Source organism: Canis aureus, chromosome 18 (assembly GCF_053574225.1).
Source record: "Canis aureus isolate CA01 chromosome 18, VMU_Caureus_v.1.0, whole genome shotgun sequence".
Classification (NCBI taxonomy): Eukaryota; Metazoa; Chordata; class Mammalia; order Carnivora; family Canidae; genus Canis; species Canis aureus.
Genome location: NC_135628.1, coordinates 28,401,963 through 28,417,771, shown reverse-complemented (window position 1 = coordinate 28,417,771; position 15,809 = coordinate 28,401,963). Strand labels below are relative to the sequence as shown.

The 15,809-nt window shown below is 33.8% G+C and overlaps 1 protein-coding gene across 7 annotated transcripts in view; it reads left to right on the top strand.

Moving 5' to 3' along the window:
- HDAC9 (histone deacetylase 9) overlaps positions 1–15,809 on the top strand; it is a 1,013,161-nt gene that overhangs the window by 321,706 nt on the left and 675,646 nt on the right. The window lies entirely within an intron of this gene.

Below are 15,809 nucleotides of genomic sequence, written 5' to 3'. Positions count from 1 at the left end.
AGTCACAGAACTAAGTCACAGATGCTCAGGTCACAGAACCAGGACTGGAACCCACACACTAAACTTCTGTCAGGCTCAGTACACCTTCCATGACCACATTTGCCAGACATTTGAAAGTTTAGGCATGTTTAAAAATAGTGTGTTATTTTCTTTGGAGTTCTAATTAAAATTCTTTCTAGGGAGAGGAGTGGGAACTTGACACAGATATGAAATAATTTTTCAGATTATTTTCTCACTTAAACATTTCAAACTAATGACTAAAATGTTCTGGTGGAGACAAGATTGACCACTAAATATAACATGGTCTGTGTAACCAGAGTTCCCCTGAGAGGCTTCCTCATCTCATCTCAAAGATTTTTTATTTTTTCACAAGTCTATAATTTGTAGCTGTGTTTGTATGTCTCTGTATGTGTATTCTCTAAAAATCCTCTTCCTCATACATTAGGCTTGATTTTCACTTCTCTTCTAGCATATAATTGTTCTAATTAGATTCATGAGAAATACATAAAATTTGTGAATATCCACAATTGGGCCAATAAAAGAAAAGAGCACATTGGAAGGGAACTATGGCAGAAGAACCCTCCAAAAAATGGTTCTTCCCTGGCTACTCTGTCCTAGATGTGAGATGCTGGGCAAGTCATTAGGCCTCTGTACATTTCCATTAATTCATTTGTAAAATATTTTTCTTAAAATTCAAGATAGTGGTTATTCAAGTGATTGAAAACACCACTTCTCATTTGGGCCTGTCTTTTGTGTTGAAACTTGAAGTTATTCCTTTTCCTATACAATAGACCATGAGCTAATAATTTTGTTAGGGACAAAGAAATCAACAATTACCTTTTTAGAAAAAGATTATTTATTTATTCATGAGAGACACACAGAGAGAGGCAGAGACATAGGCATAGGAAAGAGCAGACTCCATGAAGGCAGCCCAATGCAGGACTCAATTCCGGGTCTCTAGGATCACGCCCTGGGCCGGAGGCAGGCGCTAAACCTCTGAGCCATCCAGGATCCCAATCAACAATTCCCAAGTTATGAAACACTGAAAAAAGGCTTTATTTCAGAAGTTAGAAGACCCTTTGATAAAGCATCTATTATGAAAAGATAAACTCCCGTAACTTACATAATACTTATATAAAGTATTTGCTTGAGAATGAGAGGTCTTTTTATCATGCCAAGTTTAGTGTCTTGTAGAGTTAGAGATTAAGCTGTGTGCCAAAAGGTACTAGGTAAACCATATTCTCTGATTACAATATAATAGAACCAGAAATTATTAACAAAAAGCTATAATGCAAAATAAACAATTACTTGGAAGAAATTAGCCGTTCAAAACTATTGGGTCAGAGGCAATTAAAACTGCAATTATGAGTCATTTAGAAAATAAGAACACTTTTCAAGGGGAAAAAAAAATCTCCTGAAGTGCAGCAAAGCCATATTAACAGGCAAATATATGGTGGCAAAATATTTCACTTTAAACTACAAAAAAAAAGAACATAGAATATTTCTTAAAATATAAAATTTAAACATAACAATACCAAGGGGAATTGGATAAGATAAAAAACAAAATTAAAGAAACCATGAAAGGTGGTGCTTGTATATCCAAGAGTTGGTTCTTAAAAATAGTAATTTAAAAATATTTAGAAATATAACTAGGAACAGGTATAGAGCAGTTATTTTAAAAATGAATAAAGAGGGGCGCCTGGGTGGCTCAGTCAGTTAACTGTCTGCCTTCAGCTCACGTCATAATCCCAGGGTCCTGGGATCGAGTCTAGCATTGGGTTCCCTGCTCAGCAAGGAGTCTGCTTCTCCCTCTCCCCCTGCCCCCTGCTAGTACTCTCTCTACTCTATCTCAAACAACTAAATAAATACATCTTCTTTAAAAAGTTTAAATGAAATACAAAATTTAATAAAAATAGAGCTTATAACCGGATTCTTTATGAAACTTGGTAGTAGGTAAAATTTTAGTGGGTGACTACTTATAATTTTGGAGTATAAATCTGCAAGCTCTCAAAATGTTTGTAGTGGTAAGCTTTCAAATTTTTAAGGAGCAAATTTTTATTTGCCTAAACAGAAATTGATAGAAGGTATCCCAATTAATATTTTTGAAGGTCACATAATCCTGAATCTAAAACTTAGCAGAGAAGACCACAAAAAATATATATACACCAATCCCTAATATGAATATATAGGCAAAAAGTCTAGGTAAAATACAACAAATTAAATTTAGAACTATATTAAAAGAATAATTCAGCTCAGCCAAGACGTGACTTACTGTCAGGAATCCATTAATAATTAATTACAGAAATATATCAAAAGAAAAAATCTCACTGAAGATGGATAAAAAGCATGACAAAAGTCAATTCCTATTCCTAGGGGAAAATATTAATAAACTAGACATAAAATAACCTTCACTGTATAAGAAAATGTACTTCAGTCAGACAGCATCAGAGAAAAGTGAAATGCCAGAGGCATTCTTGCCAAAATTAGGGCATTTTTATATTTGATGATATATTAAAGGTTATTTGGTGGTGATTACTTTTTCAAAATAACAAAGTTTTTTAACTATATTAGTGAATACATGTATTTATCTCTATTACTTCCAGAAACTCCATTAAAGTTACAATAAACATTTTTAAAAGTATAAATCATAGGAGAGAGGCAATAGGAGAAGAGATAGAGAAGAGTGTACCAATATACTTCTGGAACATGGGAAGAGGGCTAATTTAGGACCGTGGAAGAAACTCAAACTCAGTGTCTACAGGGAGAGTAACATTGATAAGCAAAGCAAGTTATTTTGTTCCCCTAAACTCAAAAGGATCCAAGGATTACAGGTGGAGATGAGGCTAACAACTGTATATGATGGTTGGTTGAAAGTTTATTTAAGTAGCAATCAGGTCACTGGATCATTTCTCTCCCTTCTTTGCCCTACTACCCTACACTATTAGGAGACTACCCTTCTTCTTGCCCAATAGGGTTAAGAAGTTGACTATTTGAAGAAATTAATCCACAGACTTTTGAGACTTTGGGACACCTGGGATATGGGAAGTTGGGGATGAGGAATTGGATTGATAAATAGGGGATTAAGTGAAAGTCTATGTCCTGACTGTAAGAATTGTCAACCTACTTCCCACTTGCTGGCCCGAATGCCTGATATTTCAGAAAAACTCTGAACTTTAAAGAGAGAAATTAAGCTCCCTAAACAGGAGAAAGAGAGAAAGAAAGAGAGCAAGAAAACAAAAGAACAAAAAAAAAAAAAAAAAAGGAAGAAAGAAAGAAAAGACTCAGAAGAAACACCTTTAATGCAGGGAACAGAAGAAAATTTAGAATAATTTAACAATAGTCTCAGAGAAAAGCAATATATTCCATCAACTAAACAAGAGAAGGATACAGTTTTTGTTCTACCATAGATCCTTTATTTTATTTTATTTTATTTTATTTTATTTTATTTTATTTTATTTTATTTTATTTTATTTTATTTTATTTTTTGCCTTAGACTCAGTTTCTCCTCCTATTGTTTTTTTTCTTGGACTCTGTTCATTTTCACTCTTTCCATTTTTTAGCCTTGTACAGTCTTTATGCCACCAAGATTCTAGTTGTCTTCTGCTGGCAGGACTGACACTGAGAGATCCCATTTCCTGGTTCATCCTGGATTGCTCGGAATGTGTTCCAAGGCCAGAGCAGGCCCATGACATTGTTAATAAAGGTGGATTTGCTGCTAAGCCTGATCCAGTGCAGAAGACTGGGGTGTTTTTAATTCCTTAGGCTCCAAGATTCTACTAGGGACTAGAGGAGGATAAGAGTGAGAATGAGACATGTCAATGTTAAAAATGTAGGAAGAATATTGTGGAAGACACTAACAGGGAATGTAGATGCATCCTCAGGTAAGGGGTGGGGATAAATGCTAAGCTGCTGGTCTAAGAATGCCTAGGATTCTTTAGAAGGTAAAGGAGAAAAGGGCAGGACTCTGAGCCATGCTGTATGTAGGATGATTCCAGATCATTACTTTCCTGCTCTATCAGCAGAAGAAGTGCGTGGGGAAGGGTTCATGCCAGATGTGGTGGTGGGTAGGGAGTTTTATGTTTGGGAGGCTAATCCAAATGTCAGGGACAAGTGTCAGTTGGTTGTTAAACAGTATAATTCAAGAAGCTTTTCAGCCACATAAACATTTTGTGGCTTGCAATTTTTTCACTTTTTTATTTTATTGTTCATATGAATTAAATAAATTTTATAATTAGAAAAATCTGTGTTTCAAAACAACCGTCTTTTTAAGGAAAATCAGGGATTCACCTTCTCTAGTCAGCATGGCTGAGATCAGGTTTTCACTCAATTGATTGCTAGCTATAGGACCTTGGACAAATATTTTAATCTCCTGCATTTCAGTTTCCCCCTGAACAATGGGAATAATAATAGCACATAGCACATATTGTATCAGGATCAAATAACTATTATTTTTATTCACATTTTCGTATAGCCTCATTTTGGCTTCTCCATGAGATATTTATTTAATTCTGGTTATCCACTTATTGTATCTTACCCCCCCCTTTTTTTTACTTCTCATGTTTTCTTTTCTTTACTTTTTTAAAGATTTATTTATTTGTTTGTTTATTTATTTATTTATTTATTTATTTATTTATTTATGAGAGACACAGAGGGAGAGGCAGAGTCATAGGTAGAGGGAGAAGCAGGTTCCCCGTGGGGAGCTCAATGCGGGACTCAATCCCAGAACTTCAGGATTATGCCCTGAGCCAAAGGCAGATGCTCGACCACTGAGCCACCCAGGCGTCCCATTTCTCATGTTTTCACATTCAAACACTGATGCAAATGTAGCCACATATTTAAGTACAGCACAGCAAACAAGGGGCTGTGCAGTGAATTCTGTAAACAGAAGCTTGTTAACATAACAATATCTAAGAATATAAATAGAATTTTCACTTTAACATAGGCAATTTTCATTATGAATGTATGTGGCATTCTCTCTATACCTTAAAGTATAAAACTGGTAGAAATTTGGTTGCAATGCTAGCCATTTGAGAGAGAGTCAATTATAATTGCTAGTTTAGTTTCATGTTAAATAGTTCTAAAATGTCACTCTTCAAGTTGAGATGGATATCGATATACACGGTAGGGGTGATGATGAGTGAAATTTGAGATGTTATCATGTTAATTTCATGTTTCATAAGCAGGCAAACTATTCCTGCTTATTTATTCCTCATGTGTTTACTTTTGAGGAAGCCAACTGAACATTAAGTTCTTGTTGATGTATTTCTTTAAAAAGTAGTGGTGCCATACCACGTACTGTCATTATTTAAAAACTGTGACATTCTGACAGTGTGTCAGAGAAAGTGGTGGCTCTATGAAATTTACATTCCTAAGTTTGTAACTTAAACTAATTTTGTCAGGGAATATTTTATAATTACCAAATTAAAGAACTGTATGATTAAAGTAAAATGAGCTCTGCATGTGCCTAGAAACATAATCTCTTAATGCTTTTGTTGGTTTTTCTCCAATGACATTATTCTGTAACGTATATAATTTATTGCAGAAATAGTAACAGAGTAAGGTTGTTTTCCAGCGATTGTAATCATTTGGAGAAACCCATGAACAACTTAGTATGTTGAATTATTTTCACATTCAATTTAGTGATTTTTAAAAGAGGAACAGCAAATCAACCAACTTCAAATGCCCCCCTCCTTCTCATACTTCTGTATTTTATTTATAGAAGAGGAAACCTTTCTTCATTTCTTCCTGTCAGCTGCGCAGAGGCAGTTCTACTGAAATTGGGTAAAAGAATATCCAAAATACTTTTTAGCACTTTGAGTTCATCTCTGTTAAATAAAAGGATTGAGATGATTATTTTTCTAGTTAAGTTGATACATAGTTTAAAAAGCAGGTTTTTTTTAATAGTTCTGTATAAAGCTTTAAAACATGCTTTCTCAGTAAGAGGAATTTATTATTACAGATGAATTTCGTGGAACTGTAATTAATATTATTTATATTTTGGATTCTAATGTTAGAATAATAGGAATTCTTAGTTCCTTGATCTGTAATTTTTCTCACACAGGCCACTTGCCCACTCTTTAGCCAATCTGGTCATTTTGTAAAACTGTAAGACTTGAGCAGTGTGTTATGTTCCACAGTAGACTTGATTACTACTGGATAAAGCTTAGTAGCCATATTGGAAAAGCCATATTGGTTATTTTTGAAGGAGCCTGTTTAGGAAATTGGACATGTGCCACTGTATTCAAGAAAGATAGTGCATATTTATGGAACCATTGCTCTTTCTGAAACTTGAAGGCGTTGGAAGAATAGCATCTATGTCTGTTAAGAAATTATATAGCTGTGAATTATGGATAAATTACTTAACGTCTCTGGGCCTCAGTTTTCTCATCTGTAAAATAAAGGTACTGCTTACTTTTTCCAGTGACCTCACAGAATTTTTCAAATGAGATCATGATACAATCAATCTGAAAATGCTTTGAAACATGTAAAGCACTATGCAAGTGTAAGGGATTATTATTTTTTCATTATTGTTTTGTAATCTAGAATTCCAGTAGAGATAAGTACCTTTATTTTATTTAAACAAGAAGGGAAGTAGACAATTACTGTATTTAGGGTAGTTCAGGCCTAAGAAAATAGAAACAATGTGCCTCTGATGTAACAAAGTATGTATGTAAAATCAGTTGGATATGCAATAGCAACTTACTATGTTGGCAAGTTGAAGTGTGTGGTAGAGTGCCATTATTAGTCTTAGAGGGATCTGAACAGAGTAAAACGAATGATGATGATGTTACAGTGATGATGACAACAATTACAAAGATATAAGCTGTACTGAAGCTAGGGGTTGTCTCTTTTTTCCCTAATGTTTTCTGAGCCAAAAATTAGGCTCTAGTGCATAGATACTTAATAAATCTTTGATGATATGAACAGCACTTATGTTAGATACATTCAGAATTTGCACCTGTTTCCACATAGCTCATCAAGAATTGGTTTAGTACTTTTCTGCTTCTCTTGAGATGATTATGTGGTTTTGTCATTTATTACTATGGTGCCTTGCATTAATTGCTTTTCAGAGAGTAAACCATTCTTGCATTACTGGGGAAAATCCCACTTGGTCAAGGTATAAAAATAGTTTTTATGAAGTATTGATGGATTCTGTTTGAGGAATATTGGTCTGTAATTTTCTTCTAATATGTTTGTCGATTTTGGCATCAGGGTCATACTAGCTCATATTGGGACAAAGCTGGGAAACTCAATTTTCTGGAAGAGTATGTGGAGAGTTGGCATTCTTTTTTTCCTAAATATTTGATAGAATTCAATAGTGAACTTCACCTGAGCCTGTAGTTGTTTTGTTTTGTTTGGAGGAATATGTTTAATTACTAATGCAAATTCTTTAATAGATAAAATATTACTCATATTACCCATTTCTTCTTGAATTGGGTAGTTTGTATTTTTCAAGAGATTTGCCCACTTCAAATGGGCAGGCATAAAGTTGCTGGTAATACTCTCTTATTACCCTTTGGCTATCTGTAGACTCTGTAGTGATGTCACAGATTTCATTCCTGATATTAGTAATTAATATCTTTTCTCTTTTTTTCATCATCAGTCTAGCTAGAAGTTTATCAGTATTATAAATCTTAAATAATCAGCTTTTGGCTTCATCAGTAGTCTGAATTATTCTACTATTTTCTGTTCCTTTGATTTCCACTCTAATCTTCATTATTACCTTTCTTCTACTTGCTTTGGGTTTGATTTGTTCCTCTTTTTCTAGTTTCTTAATGTGGAAGCTGAGGTAATTGATGTGAAATCTTTCTGCTTTCAATTATATGTATTTTCTCTTAAATATTACTAATACTGCCTTAGCTACATTCCACAGATGTTGATATGTTATGTTCTCATTTTCATTTGGTTTAGAATAGCTTCTTTTTTTAAAAGTGTATATACCATGATGATTTCATATACATATACATTGAGAAAGAATTCTTCCTGTTGATGTGATTAATTAATGCATCTCTCACCTCACATATTTACCATTTTTTCCTGAAAACATTTGAGTTTTATTCTCACCAAATTTCAATATTATGACATAGTGTTATCAACTGTAGTCAACATGTTATACATTAGGTCCTGAGATCTTATTCATCTTACAACAATATATCAAAACTAAAAGTTACTACTCTTTTTTTTTTTTTTTTAAATTTTTTATTTATTTATGATAGTCACAGAGAGAGAGAGAGAGGCAGAGACACAGGCAGAGGGAGAAGCAGGCTCCACGCACCGGGAGCCTGACGTGGGATTCGATCCCGGGTCTCCAGGATCGTGCCCTGGGCCAAAGGCAGGCGCCAAACCACTGCGCCACCCAGGGATCCAAAAGTTACTACTCTTTTATTGCCCTTTCCTTATCCTCCTCCTAGACCTCAGTCCCAGGGAACTATTATGGGTTTGTCTTTCTTTCCTCCACGTGGAAGTAATACTACGTAGTGTTTGTCTTTCTCTGATTTATTTCACTTAGCCTAATGCCCTTCAGGTTCATTTGCCAAATCATAGATAGTTCTATTTTCAATTTCTTGAGGAACCTCTATACTGTTTTCCTTAGAGACTCTACCAGTTTACATTCCCATCAACAGAGTACAGTGTTGTCCTTTCTCCACCCACTCACCAGCGTTTGTTATCCCTTGTCTTTTTTATCATAACCATTCTAACAGATGTGAGGTGATATCTCAGGGTGGTTTTGGTTTGCATTTCGCTAATAATTAGTGATGTGGAACACTTTTTCATGAACCTGTTGACCATTTATATATCTTCTTCAGAAAAATGTCTCTTCAGGCTATTTGTCCATTTAAAAGTTGGGTTCTTTGTACTTTTGCTGTTGAGTTGTAGGAGTTCCTTATATATTTTGGATGTTAACTCCTTATCAGATATGTTATTTTGCAAGTATTTTCTCAGATTCCATAAAATGGTTGCCTTTTTTATTTAATTTAATAAAATTATTTATTTATTTAATTTGATGCTATTTAATTTGATGAAGTCACCCTTGTTTATTTTAGTTTATATTATCTTTGCTTTTGATGTCACAGAATACTTTCTAATTTCCCTTTTGATTTATTATTTGCCCCGTGGATCATTCATAAATGCTTTATTTTCCAAATATTTGAGTATTTTCCCAGATATCTTTCTGTTAGTCATTTCTAATTTATTAAATTTGAGTCAGAATATAACTTGAATAAATTGAATCCTTTTAAATATACTGAGATTTGTCCTGTGACACAAAATGTGGTACCACATTCATAAGCAAATGTTTCATATGTACTCGAAGAAAATGTGTATTCTACACATAAATGTTTAGTTTTCTTTAAATATTAATAAAGTCAAGTTTGTTGATAGTGCTATTCAGATCTTGTATATTTTTAATGATTTTTCTATTTATCAATTATTGAAGGAAGAGCATTGAAATCTCCTATTATAATTGTGGATTTGTCTATTTCTTCTTGAAATTCTATTAGCTTTTTTTCCCTCTATTTAGAAGCTCTAATATTAGGTACATAAATATTTAGGATTAATATATGCTATTGATGAATTGATTTCACTATCATGAAATGACAGTTTTTATCTTTAGTAGTAGTTTTTGCTCTGAAATCTGCTTTTGACACAACTGTCTTTTGATTAATCTTAGTATATATTTTCCAATCCTTTTACTTTTAGCCTATTTGTGTCATATTTATAATAAATATCTTGTATACAGCATATAGTTGAACTTTGATTTGTATTCAATCTGGTAAGATTTCCTTTTTAATCAGAGTGTTTGACAGTTTACATTTAGTGTGATTATTGATATGGTTAGGTGTAAATATATCACCTTGCTATTTATTTGCTTTTTTTTCTATCTCTTCTTTATTTCTTTTCTTTAGTACCTTATTTTTGAATAATTGAATTTTTAAAATGACTCCATTTTTTCTCATCTGTAGTTTGTCGTCTACAACTCTGTTATTTAGCTCTACTTTATGGTTTGTAATACGCATCTTTAATTTATCATAGGCTATGTTCCTATAATATTATACCATTCCATGTATAGTATGAGAACTTTATCAAAAGTATACTTGTGGGGATCCCTGGGTGGCGCAGCATTTTGGCACCTGCCTTTGGCCCAGGGCGCGATCCTGGAGACCCGGGATCGAATCCCACATCGGGCTCCCGGTGCATGGAGCCTGCTTCTCCCTCTGCCTGTGTCTCTGCCTCTCTCTCTCTCTCTCTGTGACTATCATAAATAAATAAAAATTAAAAAAAAAGTATACTTGTGTTTACCTCTTCCTACCATTATATTATTGTCCTAGATTTTACTTGTACATTAGTTATAAGCCCTGTACTGCATTGTTATGAGTTTTGTTTAAACATTAGATTATTTTTAAATAAATTTAAATAATAAGAAAAATTTCTATTTTTCCATGTAATGCTTTTCACTCCTTTGTGTAAATCATCAGATTTTTTCATCTGATATCATTTTCCTTATATGGGAAGGACTTTAACATTTCTTGAAGTACAGATGTGCTGGTGATGACTTCTTTCAGTGTTTTATGTCTGAAGTCTTTATTTTACTTTCAATATTGAAATATGTTTTGGCTGGATATAGAATTCCATGTTGATATTATTTTTCTATCAGTACTTTAAAGATGTTGCTCCATTATCTTCTTGGTTACAGTGTTTCTAGCATGAAGTATGCTGTCATAATTCTTTTTTTTTTTCTGTCGTAATTCTTACCTTTGTTCCTCTGTACTTTAATTGAGTCTTCTCCCCATCTTCCCATTTCTTGTACCCCTTAGCTTATTTTTAAGATTTTTATTCCTTTTATTATATTTTGTGAAAATTTGATTATAATATTCTTTGGCCTAGTTTTATTCATGTTTTTTCTATTCTGTGTTCATTGAACTTATTGGATCTGCGAGGGTATGTTTTCTATCAAATAAGGACACTTCGGGGGGCATTTTTTCTTCAAATATCATCCATCCTTTGGGCGTTTCAAATACATGTACTTTAGCCATGTGAAATGATCCACATCTTGATGAGTCTGTTATTTTTTAAAAAGTCTCTTTTCTTTATGTGTTTCATTTTGGTAGATTCTACTGCAACATCTGCAAGTCTGCTCATACTTTTTTCTGAAATGTGTAATCAGCTGTTAGTCCCATCCAATGTATTGTTCATCTGACACATTGTAGTTTCCATTTCTAGAACTTTCACTTTTTTAAACATCTTTGTGTCATTACTTAATTTTTTGAACAGATGGAATACCATTTCATAACTGTCTTAATATGGTGCTTTTTTTTTTCTGGTTAAAGCATCTATTAGTTTTGAGTCTGTTTTGGTTGACCTTTCTCCTTAGTTGGGGTCATATTTTTGTTATATGCCAAACATTGTATGTTTTACCTTCTTGAATGCTGAATATTTTTTTGTATTCTTCTAAGTATTCTTGAACTTCATTCAAGGACACAGTTATTTAAAACAGTTTTATCCTTTTGGTTCCAATTAGACATGACTGGAGTAGTGCTGTCTATGGCTTATTGTTTCTCACTTTTGTGGGAAGCCCCTTCAGTTTACTATATTCAATTCCCCTTTATTCATGAGACTTTCCTCTCTAGTTGGTAAAAATAAGCACTGTTTCTAGTCCTTTGTGACTGTTGGGTACTCTTTCTTCTAATCTTTTGTAGTGGTTTCCTTACACATATGTACTGAAATTACTGATTATTTAAGAGAAGTCTTTCTTTATAGCTCTGGAATTCTTTCTGTTGCTTGGTGCTACACTCTTATTTCTAGTACTCTCTCCTATGAATACTTTGCTGTGTTCAGACTTTCAGCTTATTCTCTTAACCTGAGGGATCCTGCTGAGTTCTTTCTGGTTTTCCACTCACTGTACCATTACCAAAAACCCTTTCAAGACATGAAGTTGTGCAGTCTTTTGACCTACTTTGTATATTTTGCATCTCTTAAGGGATCACTATGCTTTGTTGCGTTGTATTCTGGTGTTTCAAAACCATTGTTTCACATATTTTGTCCATGGTTTGGTTGATTCAGGTGCAAGAGTCCATTATTCCATCTTGACAGGAAATGGAAGTTTATGATTCATAGTAATTTTTAAAAAGATTTTATTTATTTATTCATGAGAGATACAGAGAGAGAGAGAAGCAGAGACACAGGCAGAGGGAGAAGCAGGCTCCATGCAGGGAGCCTGACGTGGGACCTGATCCTGGGACCCTAGGATCACACCCTGGGCTGAAGGCAGGTGCTAAACCACTGAGCCACCCAGGGATCCCTGATTCCTAGTAATTTTTGTATCATAAGAATAATGTCCTAAGTTTTTATTTTTCTCTTTTTAACTAAGAAGCCTGATTTCCCAACCTCTATGTGCCTCAATTTTCTCATTTATAAAATTAGAATTGTAATTGTGCCCATTTTCCAGGTTGTTGAGAAATTTAAATGAGATAACTGTAAAACATTTAATAAACACATAGAAAGCTTCTGTCTAATAAATTACCTTTGTTATCATTTCTCTTCTGTTACAAATCAAACAACACAATCTCTCAATTTTAAATGCATATCCACTGAAATTTATTTACTTTCTACTTCTGTTTAAAAAGCTTAATATCTATGTTATCTGTAAGCAAAGGGTTAAGTGGATCTCCTGAATAAGTGGGAAGAATTATACATCTTGAAAAACATAATAACTATTAATATAGTCAATTGGGTTTTCCTGGGAGAAGTTTTGTCAAGGACACTTAATATAGAGCTCAAAATATTCTTCGAAGAATGAAAGTCCTTATCCAGATAAGATTTCCAGTAACAACTCACCAAGTCATTTGTTTGTGATTTGAATCATCTCTGTACTCTAATTGCATACTGTCTTCCCTTGTAAAGGGAGATACATATTTAATCCAGTCTTTCTTAGAAAAAAAAAAAAGTTGGGCTGTTTAACCAAAACAAACTCAGCAGCTTGGGATTTACATATCTCTCTGGTATCTTACTCATCATTTTTTAAATGCTTGGGTCACTAAAGTTATGCATTGGGGAACATTTTAGCATTCCCTAAGGTGAAATATAGAAGCTATTTAATAGTAAATACTTTGTGTCTTACGAACTTTTTGCAAGGAAGGTAATTAGTAAGTTGCTATTTAAAACCTACAACGGAATTTATGACATATAAATTTTTAATGCACAGTTATAATACATTAGATGCAATTTAATGGAAACAATATTAGGCACATTTCAAATCATCATAGCATTCATATTATCTACAGAAAAATTGCCTATGTGTACGGTTTATGTTGCTCAGCTGTATCTGCAAAGTATTGGCAGTGAGGAGAAGGAGCTATACCTTAAATCAAAATTAAAACTAAAATTCAAATTAATATTTGCACATTTTTGTTTTTAAATACGACTAAAATATATTCCTTTAAAGATTTTATTTATTTATTTGAGAAAGAGAGAAAGCATGCATAAACAGGAGGAGGGGCAAAGAGAGAGAGGTACAAACAGGCTCCCCAATGAGCAGGGAGTCAGACTTAGGGTTTGATCTCAGGATCCTGAGATCATAACCTGAGCTGAAGGCAGATGCTTAACTGACTGAGCCACCCAGATGCCCTTAAAATCTATTCTTTTTTTTTAAGTTTTTAAAATTTATTTATTCATGAGAGAGAGAGAGAGAGAGAGAGAGAGAGAGGCAGGCAGAGACACAGGCAGAGGGAGAAGCAGGCTCCATGCAGGGAGCCTGATGTGGGACTTGATCCTGGATCTCCAGGATCAGACCCTGAGCTGAAGGCGGCGCTAAACCACTGAGCCACTGGGGCTGCCCCAAAAATCTATTCTTTTAAAAAAGATAGCAAAAGTTAAAACCTAAGAAATAAATTTCTACCTTGATCCTAGCTAGAAGACTCTTTTCTCTATTTGAATTCAATAAAAGAACCATTTTAGCATAGATTTTATATGTACTAATCTTTATTGCTAAGAAAAATTATTTTTATTCTAACAAATTTATCTTTATATATGTATTTACCTCCACCAGAAAGAAGTATAGTATTCTTTTATAAAAAAAAATAGGACAGGAGGCAGGGCGGGTACCTGAGTGGCTCAGTTGGTTAAGTGTATACCTTGGGCTCAGGTCATGATCTCAGAGTCCTGGGATCAAGCCCTGCATCCAGCTCTGTGCTCTGAGAGTCTGCTTCTCACTCTCTCCATGCCTGCTGCTTCCTCTGCTTGTGCTCTCTCTGTCAAATAAATAAATTAAATCTTTAAAAAAGTAGGAATGGATGATGTTTATTATAGGATACTCATTAAGGTAATAAAGTAGTCAAATATATCCAGAAATAACGTGGGGAACCTTTATTTTTTCAGTAACTCAACTCTTTTGGGTCCTGATCAAATTATATTTGTTTTTACTAGAACAAATCTTGTGTCATGGAAAATTCAGGAGGAAGATCCTTTAGTAGAATCTTAATGAGTAATTATTTTGGGGGGAAGAATGATAGATTTGACAGAAAATATTCAATTTCTTAATAGGGTTTTCTCATTAATATAATGCCCTAAATCAGGGCGTTTTTCAGATTATAAGTGAAATATTAGAAATGGCTTTTTAAAAATTTTTTTTCCTTTTGCAAATCATGATTAGTGTCTTGAATCCAGTAGGTGCAAAGGTCTAGTAAGATATAATGGTAGTGGTATCATTTATTGATTAGCTACTCTGTAGTGGGGACCACGTTAGACACATTTATTATCTCATTGACTCCTTCCAACAAGCCTATGAGGTATTATTACCACCATCTGACAGATAAAGAAATTGAGGCTGAGAGGACAAGGATATTGGCCAAGTAGCAAAGAAAGATACAATAAAGCTGCCTGATTTCAAAGCCAGATGATAATAGTGACAGTTTCATGGTATCTGTTTTCACATATGATTTCCAGAAATAGTTCAGGTAGTATTAAAACTAAAATTGCAAATCAATCTATCACTCTGTTGGTCTTGAAAGCATTTTTCTTTGCATCCAAAATTACCATTGTAAAGTTTTCAGAGAGGATAGAATCTGCATATTTGAGCCTTTGTTTTGGCAGAAAAAAATAGGAGTTAAAAATGTGCAATTTGTTCAAAGTGCAAATATGCTGTGGCATTTTGGCGTTGTTCCAAGGGCACAGATTTAACTTGGAATTTTGGTGGCTGTTACTGGGAATGTACTGTTTATCAAATTCAGTGTTAACTGCACAGTTGAAGATTTTCTAGCAAAACTCTTTCTCTTTTTAACTTGAAAAAAATTCTTTCACCAACTTCTGAGGGTTGATAAGTAAAATCCATAAAAAGATAACCGTTTTTGATGAAGAATGTCTTCTATTAAAGGGTAATTAGTGAGGTCATTCAGCAGAGTTTACATAATCAGAACTTGGATGATCTGGCATCTCTGCTTAAACCTGATGAGCTTACATCTTTTTTTTTTTTTTTTTTTTTTTTATGGCCTTACATCTTAATGCAAATAATAGAGGATGAAGTTTGTAACCCTTCACTGCCTTATTGAGTGAATAACCAGCCAGCAAACACCTGTTAGGTGGTAGTAGATGCTCCTGAAAGGTTTGATAGGTATTATTTTAATTAGATGTATTGGTGATTCTGTGACCTGAAAGGGCTTACTGTGTTTCTAAAGGCCAGAATTTCCTTTCTTCTAGATAATGCTGTGTTCCTAGCATAAAATGTCTTCAAATTAAACATTATGAACATGGAATATATTTTAGCCTATTGCCAAAAAATTGTCTTCATTGCCATTGGCAGTTACCCCCTCATCTGT